This window comes from Pongo pygmaeus, chromosome 2 (assembly GCF_028885625.2).
Source record: "Pongo pygmaeus isolate AG05252 chromosome 2, NHGRI_mPonPyg2-v2.0_pri, whole genome shotgun sequence".
Lineage (NCBI taxonomy): Eukaryota > Metazoa > Chordata > Mammalia > Primates > Hominidae > Pongo > Pongo pygmaeus.
The window spans coordinates 190,092,630-190,110,632 of NC_085930.1; the positions used below are offsets into that span (position 1 = coordinate 190,092,630).

Consider the following 18,003-nt stretch of genomic DNA (forward strand, 5'->3'; position numbering starts at 1 on the left):
TACTTCCCAGAGGCAGTCATTGGCAGCTCTGCTAGCTATTTTCTCTGGTACTTATCTCCACATTTGTGAGTACTATGCTTCTATGGCTATTTGTTAATTTATCATTTTTTTTTTTTTGAGATAGGTTGTGGCTGTGTCATCCAGGCTGGAGTGCAGTGGCACAATCATGGCTCACTATAGCCTTACCTCCTGGGCTCAAGTGATCCTCCCACTTCAGCCTGCTGAGTAGCTAGTGCTACTGGCACACATCACCACACCTGGCTAATTTTTATTTATTTATTTATTTATTTTTGAGACAGAGTCTCACTCTGTTGCCCAGGCTGCAATGCAGTGGCACGATTCCCGCTCACTGCAGCCTCTGCCTCCCGGGTTCAAGTGATGCACCTGACTCAGCCTCCCGAGTAGCTGGCATTACAAGCATGCACCACCATGCCCAGCTAATTTTTGTATTTTTAGTAGAGACGAGGTTTCACCATGTTGGCCAAGCTGGTCTCCAACTCCTGACCTCAAGTGATCCACCCTCCTCAGCCTCCCAAAGTGCTAGGATTACAGGCGTGAGCCACTGTGCCCAGCGTATACGTGGCTAATTTTTTAAAAAAGTTTGTAGAGACATGGTTTTGAGACAGGTCTCCAATTCCTGGTCTCCGGTGATCCTCCCACTTCAGCTTCCCAAAGTGCTGAGATTACAGGTGTGAGCCACTGCCACTGGCCTTATCTTTTTTTTTTTTTTTTTTTGAGACAGAGTTTCGCTCTTGTTGCCCAGGCTGGAGTGCACTGGTGCAATCTCGGCTCCCGGGTTTTTAAGCGATTCCCCTGCCTCCTCAGCCTCCCGAGTAGCTGGGATTACAGGCATGTGCCACCACGCCCAGCTAATATTTGTATTTTTAGTAGAGACGGGGTTTCTCCATGTTGGTCAGGCTGGTCTCGAACTCCCGACCTTAGGTGATCCGCCTGCCTCAGCCTCCCAAAGTGCTGGGATTACAGGCGTGAGTCACGGCGCCCGGCCCTAGCCTTATCATTTTTAGATATTGCTTAATGACTTTGATGGATGACTAACCTTTCCACATGTACATCTATCATTTCCCCTCCCTCATCATCCCAACATTGCTTTATCACACTTTTTGGAGGAATAAATAGTCAATATTTACATTATAATTGTATAGAAGTTAAGAAGAAATCACTTAGGCAGATAGTGAGTGTACAGAAGTCCTCAGTAAGGCTTTTCTTTTAAATGAAAGGCAGCCCCAAATCATTTTCTAACAAAGAGCAGCCTGTTAGCTGGGTGCGGTGGCTCATGCCTGTAATCCCAGCACTTTGGGAGGCCGAGGCAGGCGGATCATCTGAGGTCAGTTCAAGACCAGCCTGGCCAACATGATGAAACCCCGTCTCTACAAAAACAGAAAAATTTGGGCATGATGGCGGATGCCTGTAATCCCAGCGACTTGGGAGGCTGAGGCGGGAGAATAGCTTGAACCTGGGAGAAGAGGTTGCAGTGAGCTGAGATCGAGCCGTTGCACTCCAGCCTGGATGACACAGAGAGACTCTGTTTCCAAAAAAAAAAAAAAAAAAAAAAAAGAGCAGCCTGTAAAGTCAAGCTGCAGACATAAACAAGCAAGCTGGGAGCTTGCACAAGTGAATGTCAGCAGGAACTAGGGACTAGATATGTTCAAGATGGTGGCTTCATCTTCCCTTCTCTTTGTCAGCCACGTGTACAGTAAAGAGCAGACAAGATGGCCCCCATCAACTGAAAAGCTCATTTGCATAATAAGATTAGGGTGGGGCAACCAGCCTTCCCCACGAGCTATGTCAACGTCATACCTGACGGAACCAATATGTGAGCCCTACGTAAATCAGACACTGCCTCTGCAAACCGGACTATAAAATCTGCTGCGTTCCCCCAAGTCTCTTTTTTTTTTTTTTCCAGATCTCTTTCTCTCTCCTCTCTCCTTTCTCCTCTCTCCTCTCTCCTTTCTCCTCTCTCCTCTCTCTCTATCGCCAAGAGCTGCTCTCCTCTCTCCTTTCTCCTGTCTATTAAACTTTCCACTCCTTAACCTACCCACGTGTCCATGTCCTGAATTCTTTCTCAGTGTGAGACAGCAAATCCCAGGGTATATATCCCAGACAACGTAGCCGTTTCACAATGACTATGCACGTATTGTTCATACCTGAGCCATCTGTAGCATTACATATCCATTCTTGTGCAGCCAGAATTCCTAAAATCAATGCTGGCCTCATTTTTAAATTCACCTTTTTTTTTTTTTTTTTGAGATGGAGTTTCGCTCTTGTTGCCCAGGCTGGAGTGCAATGGCGTGATCTTGCTTCACCGCAACCTCCACCTCCTGGGTTCAAGTGATTCTCCTGCCTCAGCCTCCCGAGTAGCTGGGATTACAGGTATGCACCACCACGCCTGGCTAATTTTGTATTTTTAGTAGAGACGTGGTTTCTCCATGTTGGTCAGGCTGGTCTCGAACTCCCAACCTCCGGTGATCTGCCAGCCTTGGCCCCCCAAAGTGCTGGGATTACAGGCATGAGCCACCGCACCCAGCCTAAATTCACCTTTTTTTTTTAAATTATTATTTATCATTAGTGTTCTGTAAAAGGTTTAACATCTCTACCAAAAGCCTTTAAATTATATTTTCCATATGCTCAAGCACATCAATTCCATTTCTATTTTCCTGGAACCCTCTTAGGAGGTCTCCTTCTTTCTGGACCCTGGGCTGGCTGGGCTCTGGCCTATTGCTCTTCTGTCGTCCTGAGCCTCACCACTCCTCGGTGTTGTATACCCTATACCCTGTTTGGGGGATCTACTGTCTTCTTCTTCTTTCTCTTCTTCCTCTTCTTCCTCCTTCTTCTTCTTCTCTCTTTCTCCTTCTCCTTCTTCCTTCTTCCTCTTCTTCCCCCTTCTTCTCCCTTCCTCCTTCCTCCTTCCTCCTTCTCCTCCTCCTTCTTCTTCTTCTTTTAAAAATTTACTCCTTCCTTTTGATGAAGCATTTCTCTAGTAGTGTCCTAATAAAAGTTACTTGGGAGCATACTTGTAACATCTTGTTCTTCAGTGAAAAATTATGCATTGTTTAGAGCACACCTTTCCAAATTATCTGATTCTGATTATACAGAGGCTCAGTGCCTTTCATTACCTTTGAGCTATTTTACAACTCTGTAAATTGTGGATAACTGATAGCAATGCAAAATAATTCTTATCTATAGACACACAATAAACAATTCACATCCCTCTACCCACCTCCACAAAAAGAAAACAGCTTAATATCTATTTGCAAATTTTTTTCAAAATTCCCTTATTCCATATAAATGTGTGCTTCTTTTAATTCTCCTTTAAACTGGCTGTAAAATCTTACTGGTTCCCTCATTAATAATGAGTTAAGTAAGATATTTAGCACATGTTCATTTTATATCTGTATGTATGAGAGTCATGATTTTACCTTTTCTGAAGTTATTCTTTAACAGAAGTATACGTTTCAAGCTACTACAGTCTGAAAATAACTGCTTTACCTTCATACTTTACTGATAGATTGGCTGGTTATAAAATTATAGGTTAAAAATCCAATGCCAAAAAGAACAAAGAAAAAATAAAACTAGTATCTTTGAATGAGGGATCATCAAGAAGATGAAATTCAGAGTTATCACTTGTGTCAGTGTAAATTACAAATTATTCTCCAAAAACCTCATCTTACCAATAACATTCTTTTCCCTAAAATGATAACTCTTAATATAGAAGGGAAACTTTCTATTTTCTAGCCATGGCAAAAAAAGATTTCACAAAGCAAGATCAGAAAAAGAAATAAAATAAATGTATATGTGACACCAGAAAACAAAATTATAACAAAATATCAAGACTACCTGGATGCATTAACAATTTTTTTAAGTTCTCAAACCATATTTGAGGTGATCATATATTAACTTGGTCTTTCTCATGAGATGTGCTAAGCCAATCCTCGTTTAAACAAACAATATGACCTATAAATAGGAGTATTATGGTTACTGTCTTAATAGAAAGATTGCACACTATTTAATTAGTGAACTGGAGAATTCAAAGGAAAATTAAACACTCAAGTATTATTTCATCTTTCTCCTCATTTATTCTGCTGTTTACTCCCTAGGAAGGGGACAATGAATCCACATAGTTCTAAAAATTTTACTCTAACCTGTACCCATCAAAAGAGTATGAGATTCAGGCTGGGCACAGTGGCTCATGCCTGTAATCTGAGCACTTCGGGAGGCCAAGGCGGGTGGATCACCTGAGGTTAGGAGTTTGAGACCAGCCTGACCAACGTGATGAAACCCCATCTCTACTAAAATTACAAAAAACATTAGCTGGGCGTGGTGGTGGTTGCCTGTAATCCCAGCTACTTGGGAGGCTGAGGCAGGAGAGTCGCTTGAACCCGGGAGGCAGAGGCTGCAGTGAGCTGAGATCGAGCCATTGCACTCCAGCTTTGGACAACAGAGCGAGGCTCTGTCCCAAAAAAAAAAAAAAAAGAGAGAGAGAGAGAGAATATGAGATTGAAACAAATTGACCATGTCCTTTTTTGCTTTTTATATACTTAGCACCTAGCCAACACTTAACATGTTTATGTATTCCAAACATGTTTAGTTGATGAATGAATAAAAAAATTTGCTTTTATAAGAATTTTTCAGCAGGGCGCCATGGTTCACACCTGTAATCCCAGCACTTTAGGAGGCTGCAGTGAGCCAAGATCATGCCACTGCACTCCAGCCTGGGTGACAGAGCAAGACTCCATCTCAAAAAAAAAATAATAATAATAACAATAATAATTTTTCTTAAATGTAGATCATAATTGAAATTTTAAAAAATCTAAAAAAGAGAGAATTGAAAGTCTTTCCTTAGTCTGCATACAAATGTGTATTTGATTACATTTCTTAGGTTAACCAATATAGTTAATAATGTTTGGGATAAGGGAAAAAACTTTTCTATAGGTAAGAGCGTCACTTGATACAGTGGACTGGATCCAAAACACCTCCCTCATCCCCTGCTCCCATGGTTTCTTTAGAGCAGTGTGTCATTGTCATTACTACAACTCTTTTTAGTCATTCGTTTATTCACAGAAAACAGAATGAAAAACTCACAAGAGAAAAACAAACAAAACACTTAATCGAGGTCAAATGACTCATTAAATCCTAAAAAATCTCTTTATACCTTCCATTGGATGAGATGTCTTCTTTCCCATTTTTACCCAACTGCACCTACTTGATTTAACGTTTTTTAAATAGAAGTATCTTCCTCTCAACGTATCCACATATATATTTAAAGCAAAACAATTTTAATCAAATTCACATGCAGATTATATGGGCTCCCGCCAATTCCTCTTATCATAATCGACCAGAACGGTGGTACTGCCATGCTTTATAGAGTTTTAGAATAATTTTCTTTGATGCACATTTCATATAATTATAAAATGATATGGCCTGTTTAAAAATATGTTTTATAAAACCCATTCCCTCCCCTGTCTTATTAACTCTTGAAAGTACTGAACAGTAACATTTTTGAAAGTTATTTGTTGCCCATCGTTTTGGCTTTGAAATTTCCTTTATATTGGAAATTGAACAAAGCACTATTAAATTTCACCTGTGTTTCTAAGTAGTTTTACTTCTTATCCCAAATATATTAAACAAGTACTACAAAATACATATCATCTGTAGTTACCTTTCAAAATGCCTCATCAAAATTAGCAAAGGCAATTCATGTCCAAACAGAAAATAATTCTATGGTAAAATTGAAAAATGCCGATTTTCTTTTAGTTTGTAAATCATCTTTAAAAATTGAAATGTCGGACAGGCACGGTGGCTCACACCTGTAATCCCAGCCCTTTGGGAGGCTGGGGTGGGGTGCAGAGATCACCTGAGGTCACAAGTTCGAGACCAGCCTGGCCAACATGGTAAAATCCTGTCTCTGCTAAAAATACAAAAATTAGCCGGGCGTGGTGGTGAGTGCCTGTAATCCCAGCTACTCAGGAGGCTGAGGCAGGAGAGTCGCTTGAGCCGAGGAGGCGGAAGTTGCAGTGAGCCCAAATTGCGCCATTGCACTCCAGTATGGGTGACGAGTGAAACTCTGTCTCAAAAAAAAAAAAAAGAAGAGGAAGAAGAAAGGAAATAAAAAACAGATACAGCCTCAGCCTAAACTAACACGTAATGGAGCAGTAGTAATTAAAATAATCTTATCCATACAATTGAACAATATGCACCAATAAAAGGAATGGAATAGGACCACAGTTCCCAAATTTTGTGCCACAGGCACCAGGACATGGCAGTGAATTTACAGGAGTGCTATGGGATACTTTTTTTTTTAAGACGGAGTCTCAGTCTGTCACCCAGGCTGGACTGCAGTGACACGATCTTGGCTTACTACAACCTCCGCCTCCCGGGTTCAAGCGATTCTCCTGCCTCAGCCTCCTGAGTAGCTGGGATTACAGGAGCGCACCACCACGCCCAGCTAATTTTTGTATTTTTAGTAGAGACAGGGTTTCACCATGTTGGCCAGGCTAGTCTCGAACTCCTGATATCAAGTGATCCGCCCACCTCAGCCCCCCAGAGTGCTGGGATTACAGGCATGAGCCACGGTGCCCGGCCATTTTATGTTTTTAAAATAAACATTGTGACACTTGACAGCTGTTAGGCATTGTGCAAACTACTGTCAAGGTAGTTGACAGTTCATACATTAGACTATCCTACGTTCTATTCCATGATGTTATAACCTTGCACGCATGGGGTTTTCAGTGATTGATGTGACAAAAACAAAAATCAAACAGGAAATACGGGTAGTAGTATATTTTATTAGGGATCTTAATTACATATGTAAAACCCCTTCACCTTTGCCACATTCTATTGGTTACAAGCAAGTTCCAGGTTCTATCCACACAGAAACATGGATACCAGGGAGCAGAATCAGGAGGGCTATCTTAGAATTCTGTCTACCACAATATACAGAGTGCAGAACCTACTGGTGACTGAAAATCTGTGAAACACAGCTTTAACCAACCAACTCTCTCTGGACTGTTTCTTTTATTCATTCATTCATTCATTCATTCATTCATCTATCCATTCATTCATGTGACTTATGTAAAGCACTTACAGCCAGGCACATAGTAAACTGATCATAAATGTTGACTACCATTATTTTTTTTTTATGTTTTAAACAACAACTGAAGATCGTATATGCTCAATGCTAGGTAGTAGAAGAGAATACAAAGGAAAATAAGGCTGATCTCTGTTTAAGTTCTGGGAGTGAAGGTGGAGGACAGCCACATAAATAAGCGATAACAATTCAATAGACTATGCAATATTACAACTCTGCACCATGTAAGATGGCTGTTCAAAGAAGAAATGCCAATTCTGCACTACGTCAGTGGTGCCTCTACAGAGCAGAAGACAATTTAGTGGCATCTTGAAGATACTGTAGTTTGGCTGATAGTCAAGGAAGGAGATGTTTCAAACTTAAGAACAACATGAAAAATGACCACAGTGTGAAAAAGCAAAATTCAGCCCAGTTTAAGCTTTTCCCTCTATTCACAAAGAATTTGAAAATATTTCTACTTCATTGTATTATACCATGTAACTGTTTGCAACATTTTGTACTCATTATTTTTCACCAACTCACATGCTCTTTGAAGAAGTTTTAAAAATATACAGCTCAACTATACTTGGTATTTAATAAGTAATTAATGAATGGGGAGATGGATTTGGGATTGAATTGGGAATAATACTATAAGCCACACTAAGAGGTCTGGAATTAATATATTTGTGAAAGGTAGCTGTGAGGTAATGTTAAGAACAAAGACTCTAGAGTCAAACTACGTGGCTCTGCCAAATTACTGATCTTGGGCAAATTATTTAACCTTTCTATGCTCTGGTTTTTGCATTTGTAAAATTGGAATGAAAATAATGGCTGCTTCAAAAGGGCTGATGCAAAGATTAAATCAAAGAATATAAAGTACCTAGAAGAATACCTGGCATATATTACGTGTTCAATAAATGTTTAAAATGGTGATAATATGATGAATTGATAGTGTCAGATAACAAACAAGAAATCACGTGTTTAGAAGTAAGATCATTGGACTAAGGTTTTTTGTTTTTGTTTTTTTGCAGTTTTTACATTTTTATTTAAACACAAAATGTGCATATGAGTTGTCTAGTCATTTTCTTTGCTGCGCAGCCTGGCATTGGGGTTGGTGACTCTGATGGCCAGCTGGGCAGCTCTTTCCACCAAGGCTTTGCAGTTCTTGGAGGAAACTGTGAGCGATCTCAGCACAGTAAGATTTGTTGCACATCAGCAGCACTTCCAGCTCCTTGGTGTTGTGAACCAGGAACTTCCAGAAGCCACTGGGCAGCATGTGCTTTGTTTTTTTGTTGTTCCCATAACCAATGTTGGGCATCAAAATCTGGCCCTTGAACCTTCTATGAACCCTGTTGTCAGCACCTCTGGGTTTCTGCCAGTTAGGCTTAATTTTGACATATCGGTCAGACTGGTGCCAGATGAACTTCTTGGTTCTCTTTTTGAGGATCTTGGGCTTCATAAGGGGTTTGAGGGCTGCCATGATTCTGAGGAGGAGATGACTGCCACCTCCGTAGGCAGCGCGCAGGTTGGGGTTTTTAAAAATTAATTAACTTATTTATTTTGAGACAAAGTTATGAGACTATATTTTTTTGTTTTGTTTTGTTTTGTTTGTTTTTTGTTTTTTTGAGATGGAGCCTCACTCTGTCACCCAGGCTAGAGTCCAGTGGCACAACCTTGGCTCACTGCAACCTCTGCCTCCCTGGTTCAAGCAATTCTCCTGTCTCCGCCTCCCGAGTAGCTGGGATTACAGGTGCCCGCCATTATGCCCAGCTAATTTTTTTGTATTTTTAGTAGAGACGGGGTTTCACTATGTTGGCCAGGCTGGTTTCGAACTCCTGACCTCAAGTGATCTGCCAGCCTCCCACAGTGCTAGGATTACAGGCATGAGCCACTGCGACCAGCTGAGACTTTCTAACTTTTGTACTTTTGTAGAGACGGGGTTTCACCATGTTGCCCAGGCTGGTCTCGAACTCCTGGCCTCAAATGATCCGTCCACCTTGGCCTCCCAAAGTGCTGAGGTTACATGTATAAGCCACCAAACCTGGCCTAAGGTTGGCTTTTAAAAAGAGAATTCTTTTCAGTAGAGAGGGATAAAAACTGAAAAATCACAATGGAGAAGGCAGAAACCAGTTAAAGGGCTACTGCAAGCATAGAGAAGAGATGAGTAGAAACTGAAGGAATACAATGAGAGTGTAGATAAAGAGATAAAATTGAGATATTTAAAATGTTGAAGTAATGAGGCCTACTAGGTAGAGATGTGATAAGAAATGAGGAGAGATTCATAGGTAAATTTAAGTTTTTACTTAAACAAAACATTATGAACAATTGGGTACATAATGATGTCATTAGTTAACATAGAACATAGAGGAAGATCCCTTTATTTGTGGAGGGAGATAAGTTCTTTTTGGAAAAAATTATATTTCAGGTGTCTTCAAAACTGGCAATGAAGTTTTAGAGAAGATTAAGTTTTGGGAGTCTCTAGTGAATGTTCAGCATTTAAGACTGTTGAATATAAAAATGCTCTAGAAATAAATGCTTGGTGCCACAAAGTGAAACCAGCACTCAGGCAACAGTTTTCTCAGCAAGGCAATTTACTTCTGCAGAAGGGTGCCACTCACATCAATCAAGATCGCAAGAGCACAGGGAACAAAGGAGAGCAGGGGGTTTTTTATCTCTGGCGTGTAGTCCTTACCTCTGTGTCACTCCCCAATGGGCTGGGGTCAGATCACACAATCTGAGCTGATCCAATTGGCTACTTTCAAATATCTTTCTAAATATGGAAGGGAAGGGGGATGTGAGGTACAGTGGTGAAGCATGTGAGACATGCAGTTTTGGGCAAACAGTGGGTGCAGGTAACCAAGGCAAGAGATGTGAGTTATTGATTAGAGCTGACGAGAAGGGGACAGGCTGTTCAGAGTAACTAGGGGCGAAGAGGCAGGTAGAACAAGAAAGTTAGGTTTGGGAACAAAGAACCAGGAAGTTAGCAGGCTAAACCTTTGAAGAGAAACTTTATTGTATCCTACAAGATCAGGAAAACATGAAATTTTTTAGGGAAAGTTTATATGAGGAGAAACAATAAAAGAGTAAATGCAATTTATAGGTAGGACTATTTTGAAAAAAAAAAAGAGGCTACATGGTGTAATTTACAGAGCAGAGGAGACTATATTATTATATTAATATAGACTATTGTATTTAAGAATAATATTAATAAAAGATGGAAGGCAACAGGCATGGTGGCTCATGCCTGTAATCCCAGCACTTTGGGAGGCTGAGGTGGGTGGATCACTTGAGGTCAAGAGTTCAAGACCAGCCTGGCCAACATGGAGAAACCCCATCTCTACTAAAAATACAAAAATTAGCAGAGTGTGGTGGCGGGTGCCTTGTAGTCCCAGCTACTCCAGAGGCTGAGGCAGGAGAATTGCTTGAACCCAGGAGGCAGAGGTTGCAGTGAGTGGAGAGTGTGCCACTGCACTCCAGCCTGGGCAACAGAGCAAGACTCAGTCTCAAAAAAAAAAAAAAAGAAAAAGAAAAAGAAAAAGAAAAAGAAGATGGAAGGCTAAGTAACTCATTAATGTAAACTAGATATAAACTCCCCTAGAGCAAAGATGCAAAGATTTCTGTTTTGGCATGACATTATCTTGCCCAGTACTTCATTCATTATAAGTTCTAAGTAAATATAGATGAATACATGAGATATGAATGATAAAAATAAATAGACCAGGTGCGGTGGCTCACGCCTGTAATACCAGAACTTAGGGAGGCAAAGGTGGGAGGATAGCTTGAGCCTAGGAGTTCAAGACTTGCCTGGGCAATATAGTGATACCCCCATTCTCCAGAAAAATTAAAAATAAAAAACCATGAATAGATATACCTAATCTATGTAACGACATGGAAAATGCTTAACAATACGTGTACAAAAAATAAAGCAGAATATAAATTGATCCTCTGGTGTGTACTGGAGTTTGAAAAAAACAGCTGATCAGCACTATGATTATAATTTTGTAAAATTTATATGTGCAAGTAGATAAGAAGTCAAGGCTTAAATGAAAATAGTTTGTTAGGGTGATTAAAATACTGCTCCCCCAACTTTGGGAGGCTGAGGCAGGCGGATCACAAGGTCATGAGATCGAGACCATCCTGGCTAAAATGGTGAAACCCTATTTCTACTAAAAATACAAAAAATTAGCTGGGCATTGTGGCAGGCGCCTGTAGTCCCAGCTGCTTGGGAGGCTGAGGCAGAAGAATGGCGTGAATCCAGGAGGCGGAGCTTGCAGTGAGCCGAGATCGCACCACTGCACTCCAGCCTGGGCGACAGAGAGAGACTCTATCTCAAAAAAAAAAAAAATACTGCTCCCCCTCAACCCCAACCATTCATTTGGAATTCCATTCATAATGTAACTTAATAAGAAAGAGAACCATTAAAACATATTTTAAAATTTTATTTATTTACTTTAGAGACAGGGTCTTGCTCTGTTGCCTGGACTGAAGTACAGAGGCATGATCATAGCTCACTGCAACCTTGAACTCCTGGGCTCAAGCTACCCTCCTGCCTCAGCCTCCTGAGTAGCTGGGATGACAAGCACATGCCACCACACCTTACTAAATTTTTAAGAATTTTTTTTGTAGAGATGGTGTCTTGCCATGTTGCCCAAGTTGGTATTGAAACGTTTTTGACCAGAAGGCAAGATCACTGACTTCTACGGCAGGCTTGAGTCTACTATGGTTACCTTAGGCTAGCCAATTCACCTCTTTGAGGTAGTGCCATTATGCCAAAACATGAAAAAGATGATTTCAGATATAACCAGGTGGAATGGAGACAGCAATAAAGGGGACAGTATTCTAGTAAGAATATGAAGCCTCCCAAGGATCAAGATGACCGGAGCATAGAGTATAAGGGAGATATGGCAAGAGTTGAGCTCGGCCTAGAGATTCCTGGCAAACAATGAAGGGATTTATGTTTTATCCTCTGTTGTTTCAGCTATTTGGGGGGCTGAGATGGGAGAATCACTTGAGCCCAGGAGTTTGTATTTAGCCTAAGCAACAGAGTAAGACCCTTTCTAAAAAAAAAGAAAAAAGAAAAAAAAATGTTATTGTAAGGACAATGGGAATCCATTATAGGTAGAATAAAGCAAGCTGTGGCTCTTAGAAGACCAGAAGCTCATGTGAGGAAGCATAAGGTTTTATCAAAACTTAGAGTTTACTCGAGAGGCTGAGGTGGGAGGATGGCTTGAGCCCAGGAGGTCTTGGCTGCAGTGAGCCTTGATCCAGCCACTGCACTCCAACCTGGCTGACAGAGATCCTATCTCAAATTGTTTTTTAAAAAAGCAAAAACAAAAACACTTAAGGACTATCACAGGATAGCTGTTCACCTGACTTCCCTGGGCAGGTAAACTTAGGAAAATTCTCAACTTCTTCAGGAATGAGGACTTGAAAATATATTATCACAAACTCATAATCTGGGGGCTGTGATCAGCCTCCTAAAAACTTGCTCACCTCCACATTACCCTGAATATTTTCCAGAATTTGCATGGAAAATTATGGGCCTCCTTATTTTAGAATTCTTTGCTTTCAGTTCTTTCTTAATGTTATTGTTATGAAACAATACTCACTTTTTAAAATAAAATTTTTATTCTGGAATAATTTTAAATTTACAGAAAAGATTCAAGTGTAGTACAGAGTTCCCATATACACTCCAACTAGTTTCCCCTAATGTTGGCATCTTATATTACCATAGTACATTTGTCAAAACCAAAAAACTAATATTAGTATATTGCTATTAAATAAATTCCAGACTTTACTAAATATCACTAGTTTTTTTTCCACTAATTTTTTTCACTAATACTTGGTGCCAGGATCCAATCCTGAATAGCAAATGGCATATATTGTCATGTCTCTTTCATCTCCTCTGGTCTGTGACAGTTTTCACTTGTTTTTCATGACACTTTGTCAGTTTCAAGAAGTCAGTTACTTTGCAGAATGTCCCTCAGTCTGTTTTTGTCTGATAGTTTTCTTGTGATTAGACTGGAGTTACAGATTTTGGGGAAGAATACCACAGAGGGGAAGTGCCCTTCTCACCACATCCTATCACAGACGGGATGCCAACAACATGATTTGCCACTGGTGATACTAGCTTTGATCACTTGGTTGAGAAATCTGTTCTTCAGATTTCTCCACTGCAATTGTTTCTTTTTTTTCTTTTGTTTTTTTGAGACAGAGTCTTGCTCTGTCACCCAGGGTGGAGTGCAGTGGTGCAATCTTGGCTCACTGCAAGTTCCACCTCCTGGGGTCAAATAAGTCTTGTGCCTCAGCCTCCTGAGTAGCTGGGACTACAGGCGCCTGCCACCATGCCCGGCTAATTTTTTTTGTGTTTTCAGTAGAGACGGGGTTTCACCATGTTGGCCAGGCTGGTCTTTAACTCCTGAACTCAAGTGATCCGCCTGCCTCAGCATCCCAAAGTGCTGGGATTACAGGCATAAGCCACTGCGCCTGGCCCACTTGTTTCTTATACATACTTTATTCTTTCGACATCACTAAGTTCAACTCACACTCAAGGTGAGGAGGAGTAAAGAGCGGAAAGAGTGAATAAGTTCCATCTTCAGGAGCAGGGGTTATCTGCATATATTATTTGGAATGCTTCAGTAAGAAAAATTTGTCCCTTTATTCCCATTTATATGTTTATTTACTCATTTATATCAGTCTAGATGCCTTGTTGTTCACTGTATATGTTAAGTATAACCCAATACTACTTTTGTTTTATCTAATTAATTAATTTATTTATTTATTTTTGAGATGGAGTTTTGCTCTTTTTTACCCAGGCTGGAACGCAATGGTGTGATCTCAGCTCACTGCAACCTCCACCTCCTGGGTTCAAGCGATTCTCCTGCCTCAGCCTCCCAAGTAGCTGTGATTATAGGCACCCACTACTACATCTGGCTAATTTTTTGTATTTTTAGTAGAGATGGGGTTTCACCATGTTGGCCAGGCTGGTCTCGAACTCCTGATCTCAGGTGATCCACCTGCCTCGGCCTCCCAAAGTGCTGGGATTACAGGCATGAGCCACTGCACCCGGCCTTATTTTATTTTTGTCACAGAGTCTTGCTCTGTTGCCCAGGCTGGAGTGCAGTGGTGCAATCTCAGCTCACTGCTATTTACACCTCCTCAACTCAAGCGATCCTCCCACCTCAACCTCCACGCCCAGCTAATTTTTGTATTTTTTGTAGAGATGGCATTTCACTACATTGCCCAGGCTGGTCTGGAATTTGCAGGCTCTAGCGATTCACTCGCCTCAGCCTCCCAAAGTTCTGGGATTACAGGTGTGAGCCACTGAGCCTGCTGTACTTTATTTTTTTTGCTCAGATTACCCAGCTTTGGCTATTGAGAGCTCTTTCAGGTTGGGTCCTGTGTTCTTTGATGTACTCCCATCCTTTAATTTTCTGAGTACTTCCTTGCTTTCTATAAGTCTCTGTAAACATCTGGAAGATGCTTACGGCTCACTTAATATTTTCTCTGGCCCAGTCCTAGAATAATTTATTTCTCCAAATATTCTTTTTCATTAACAATTTGTCCCAGCTAAGCACGGTGGCTCACGCTTGTAATCCCAATGAGACAGCCAGGTGGAAGAGTGGTCCCTGGAGAAGCTCTAACCAGCCTGCCCACTGAGGTGGAGCCTCGGGAAGTTCATGATGTTTGTAGCAGGGAGGAGCCTGGTTCCTCCTCTTCCTGTATGAAACCTGAGATTCAAGCTGCAGGTGGGAAGCGCTCTAGCAGGGACTCTGTCCTAGCAAGAGTCCCTGTTTCCCCCTTTTCTTCCTTTTCACCCAATAAAACCCTGCTTTACTCACCCTTCAAACTGTCTGCAAGCCCAAATTTTTGTGGCCGTGGGACGAACAAGGACCCTGCCTTTAGCTGAATGAAGGAAAAGTCCTGCAACATTTTTTGGCACCCAATGTGGGGCCTCAAAAAGCAGTAAGTGAAATGGGGACTCAAAACCTCTCGCTGTTGCTTCTAAGCCTTCTCATCCTTGGACTTCTGAGGGTGGGAGAAACCGTGTCCCCAGCCCCCCATCACTCCTGGGCCTTTTCATGGCTTTTTCCATGGCGAGCAGCTGCTCCCCACAACTCTCCTCTCCTTGCCGGGGCTGGGATGCATGGCCCAAGGGTCCAGCACAGCCAGGTGGCTGGCATTTTCTGCCATGTGCCACTGGAGACTTCCCTTTCCCCAGCCAGGGGGCTCTACTCCATCGGACAGTAATTAAGCTTTTCTCCTGTTGGAGGAAGCAGTTGTATAAGAATAAGAGGTTATTTCCCAGGCATGTTTAAACCTTTTTTTTCTCCTCTTCTCCACCCATCAGCAGTTAACCTTTAAATTTTTTCACCCATTTAACAAGATGGTTTTATTAGGCCAGGCCCCAACTCTCACTGTATTCTCTGCAAAGTTTTGGTTGTGAAATCAAGCCTCCATCTTATTTTATATCCTGAGGGCAAGGATTGTAACTCCGGTGGCAAGGCTTTGTTTAGCAATCCTGACTTAGGGAATAAGTTTCTTTCTGGTTTGATATCTGCATGTTTTCCTAGCCCTGTTTCTTAAAGGGTGACACCCAGTGACTGGGTTTTCTCCTGCCTCTCAGTGTGTATGTTGTGCATAATGTCTGCAAAAAGAGCTCTAATTAATTTGGCCTAAAGGAAGACAAGGTCTTGGATCAAATACTGTTTAAAGGGAAGATAAATGCTGTGGTACCTTTTAGTTCACATGACTTTAATCTTTGAGAAATAAAAACTGTCCTAAAGACTATTGGTAAAATGCAGGTCAGATGCAAGGTTTGCATCTGTTTTAAGGTTACAAACTGCCACTGCACTCCAGCCTGGGTGACTGAGCGAGATTCCATCTCAAAAAAATAAAATAACAAGGTTTTCCTAAGGTGATAATCTGCTCTTTGGCAAAATTTGTAAAGGGTTATAAAAGATTTTTGCTTCTTTAAAATTTCTAAGTCATGATTTTGGCAAAATAAATAACTTATGGTAATTTGGAATTCTTTTTTTATTTCCTTTGAGACAGAGTTTTGCTCTGCCGCCCAGGCTGGAGTGCAGTGGTGCAATCTAGGCTCACTGCAACCTCTGCCTCCCTGGCTCAAGTGATTCTCCTGCCTCAGCCTCGTTTGTAGCTGAGACTACAGGCAAGCGCCACCACACCCGGCTAATTTTTGTATTTTTAGTAGAGACAGTGTTTCACCATGTTGGCCAGGCAGGTCTCAAACTCCTGACCTCAGATGATCCACCCATCTTGGCCTCCCCAAGTGCTGGGATTACAGGTGGGAGCCACCATGCCCAGCCCAGAAATCTGGAATTCTATTTCACAGTATGAAGTGTTTTAAACCTCAAACATTTAACAGCCTTCCCAAAACCAAACTTCAGTTTCAAAATTGTCTTTCCTGGCACCTGGCTTTTTGAATACTTTAGAGGGCCCCTGAAGTGTCCAGAAAAGAGAGGTAAACAGGATTATGTGACAAGTTTAGGTACATGGAATTGCCTAAATATGCTCAATCTTCTTTAGTTGTGTCTTGCTGAATAATGCTAATACATGTTCCAAATTGTATGGAATTTCTAAAATTCTAATGTCTGAATATATGCTGTCAATTGTAATTAAGGTTTTTATGTTAAGTTATTGTAAACCATGGAGATAACCAAACTTCTTTGTCAATCGTATTTCTAACTAACTACCCTGGACATTTTGCTATTCACAGATAATTGTTGTCTCGTTTTAATCCTTTTCAAAGATGGTTTATAATGAGCTATAGAACTTTATTTTTTTATTTTTATTTTTATTTTTTGGTAGAGACAGGGTTTCACCATGTTGGCTGGGCTGGTCTTGAACTCCCAACCTCAGGTAATCTGCCTGCCTCGGCCTCCGAAAGTGCTAGGATTACAGTCGTGAGCCACCACGCCCGGCTGTGATGAGCTATAGAACTTTAACAGGTGCTCTCAAATATAGGCCTCTCATAGCTTTAGAGATTGTAACATTGGAATAAAGGAAAATGTACACGACTCATAAAACTGAAATGCTCACGAATATCAAGCAAAACAAGAGTTAACTAAATGGACAGAACTCAGCTGAAGCAACCTTTTTGAAATTTGCTTGGAATATTGCTGATCCTTGTTTTGTTTTTCAGAGTCAAGGAAACTTTTTTTTTTTTTTTTTTTGAGATGGAGTTTTGCTCTTATCACCCAGGCTGGAGTGCAATGGCGCTATCTCGGCTCACTGACTGCAACCTCCACTTCCTGGGTTCAAATGATTCTTCTGCCTCAGCCTCCTAAGTAGCTGGGATTACAGGTACTCACCACCACGCCTGGCTGAGTTTTTGTATTTTTAGTAGAGACGAGGTTTCACCATGTTGGTTAGGTTGGTCTTCAACTCCTGACCTCAGGTGATCTGCCCGCCTTGGCCTCCCAAAATGCTGGGATTACAGGAGTGAACCACCGCATCTGGCCATTTTGAACTATTTAAGGCCTTTAATAATTGAGTAAGGTATGCTCCTATGAACAAAATTTGGAGTATGTTTGTTTTTCTCTGCCTGGTTCCTCTAAAATTTGGAAACTATCTGTGAGCATTCATATGGCAATATAGTTGTTTGCATCAGTGCACTAAGAATCCATTTTCTTTTGCAAAAGGACTCAATTGGAGACACTAGTCATTTTACCACTGGAAGGATATGCTTTCCTTTAAGGAGTCAATCTCAACTTGCAGAGCCAATAAAAGCCCAGTGGGGAAACTGGCCTCATACCCTTGCCTACGCAGTCCCTGTACAGGATTCCTGACCTGTGGTCAGTAAAGAATGTCACTTTCTAACATGTCTAGAAGCTCGAAGTTTATCTTGAGACCCTAAGAGGAGAGAATCACCCAACTCACAGGTGTTTGAGGATACA

The 18,003-nt window shown here is 41.2% G+C and overlaps 1 pseudogene; it reads right to left on the bottom strand.

Annotated features, from left to right (window-relative positions):
- Window positions 1-8,158: 8,158 nt before the first annotated feature.
- LOC129033143 (large ribosomal subunit protein eL32-like) lies at window positions 8,159-8,564 on the bottom strand (annotated as a pseudogene).
- Between the last annotated feature and the right edge of the window lie 9,439 nt (window positions 8,565-18,003).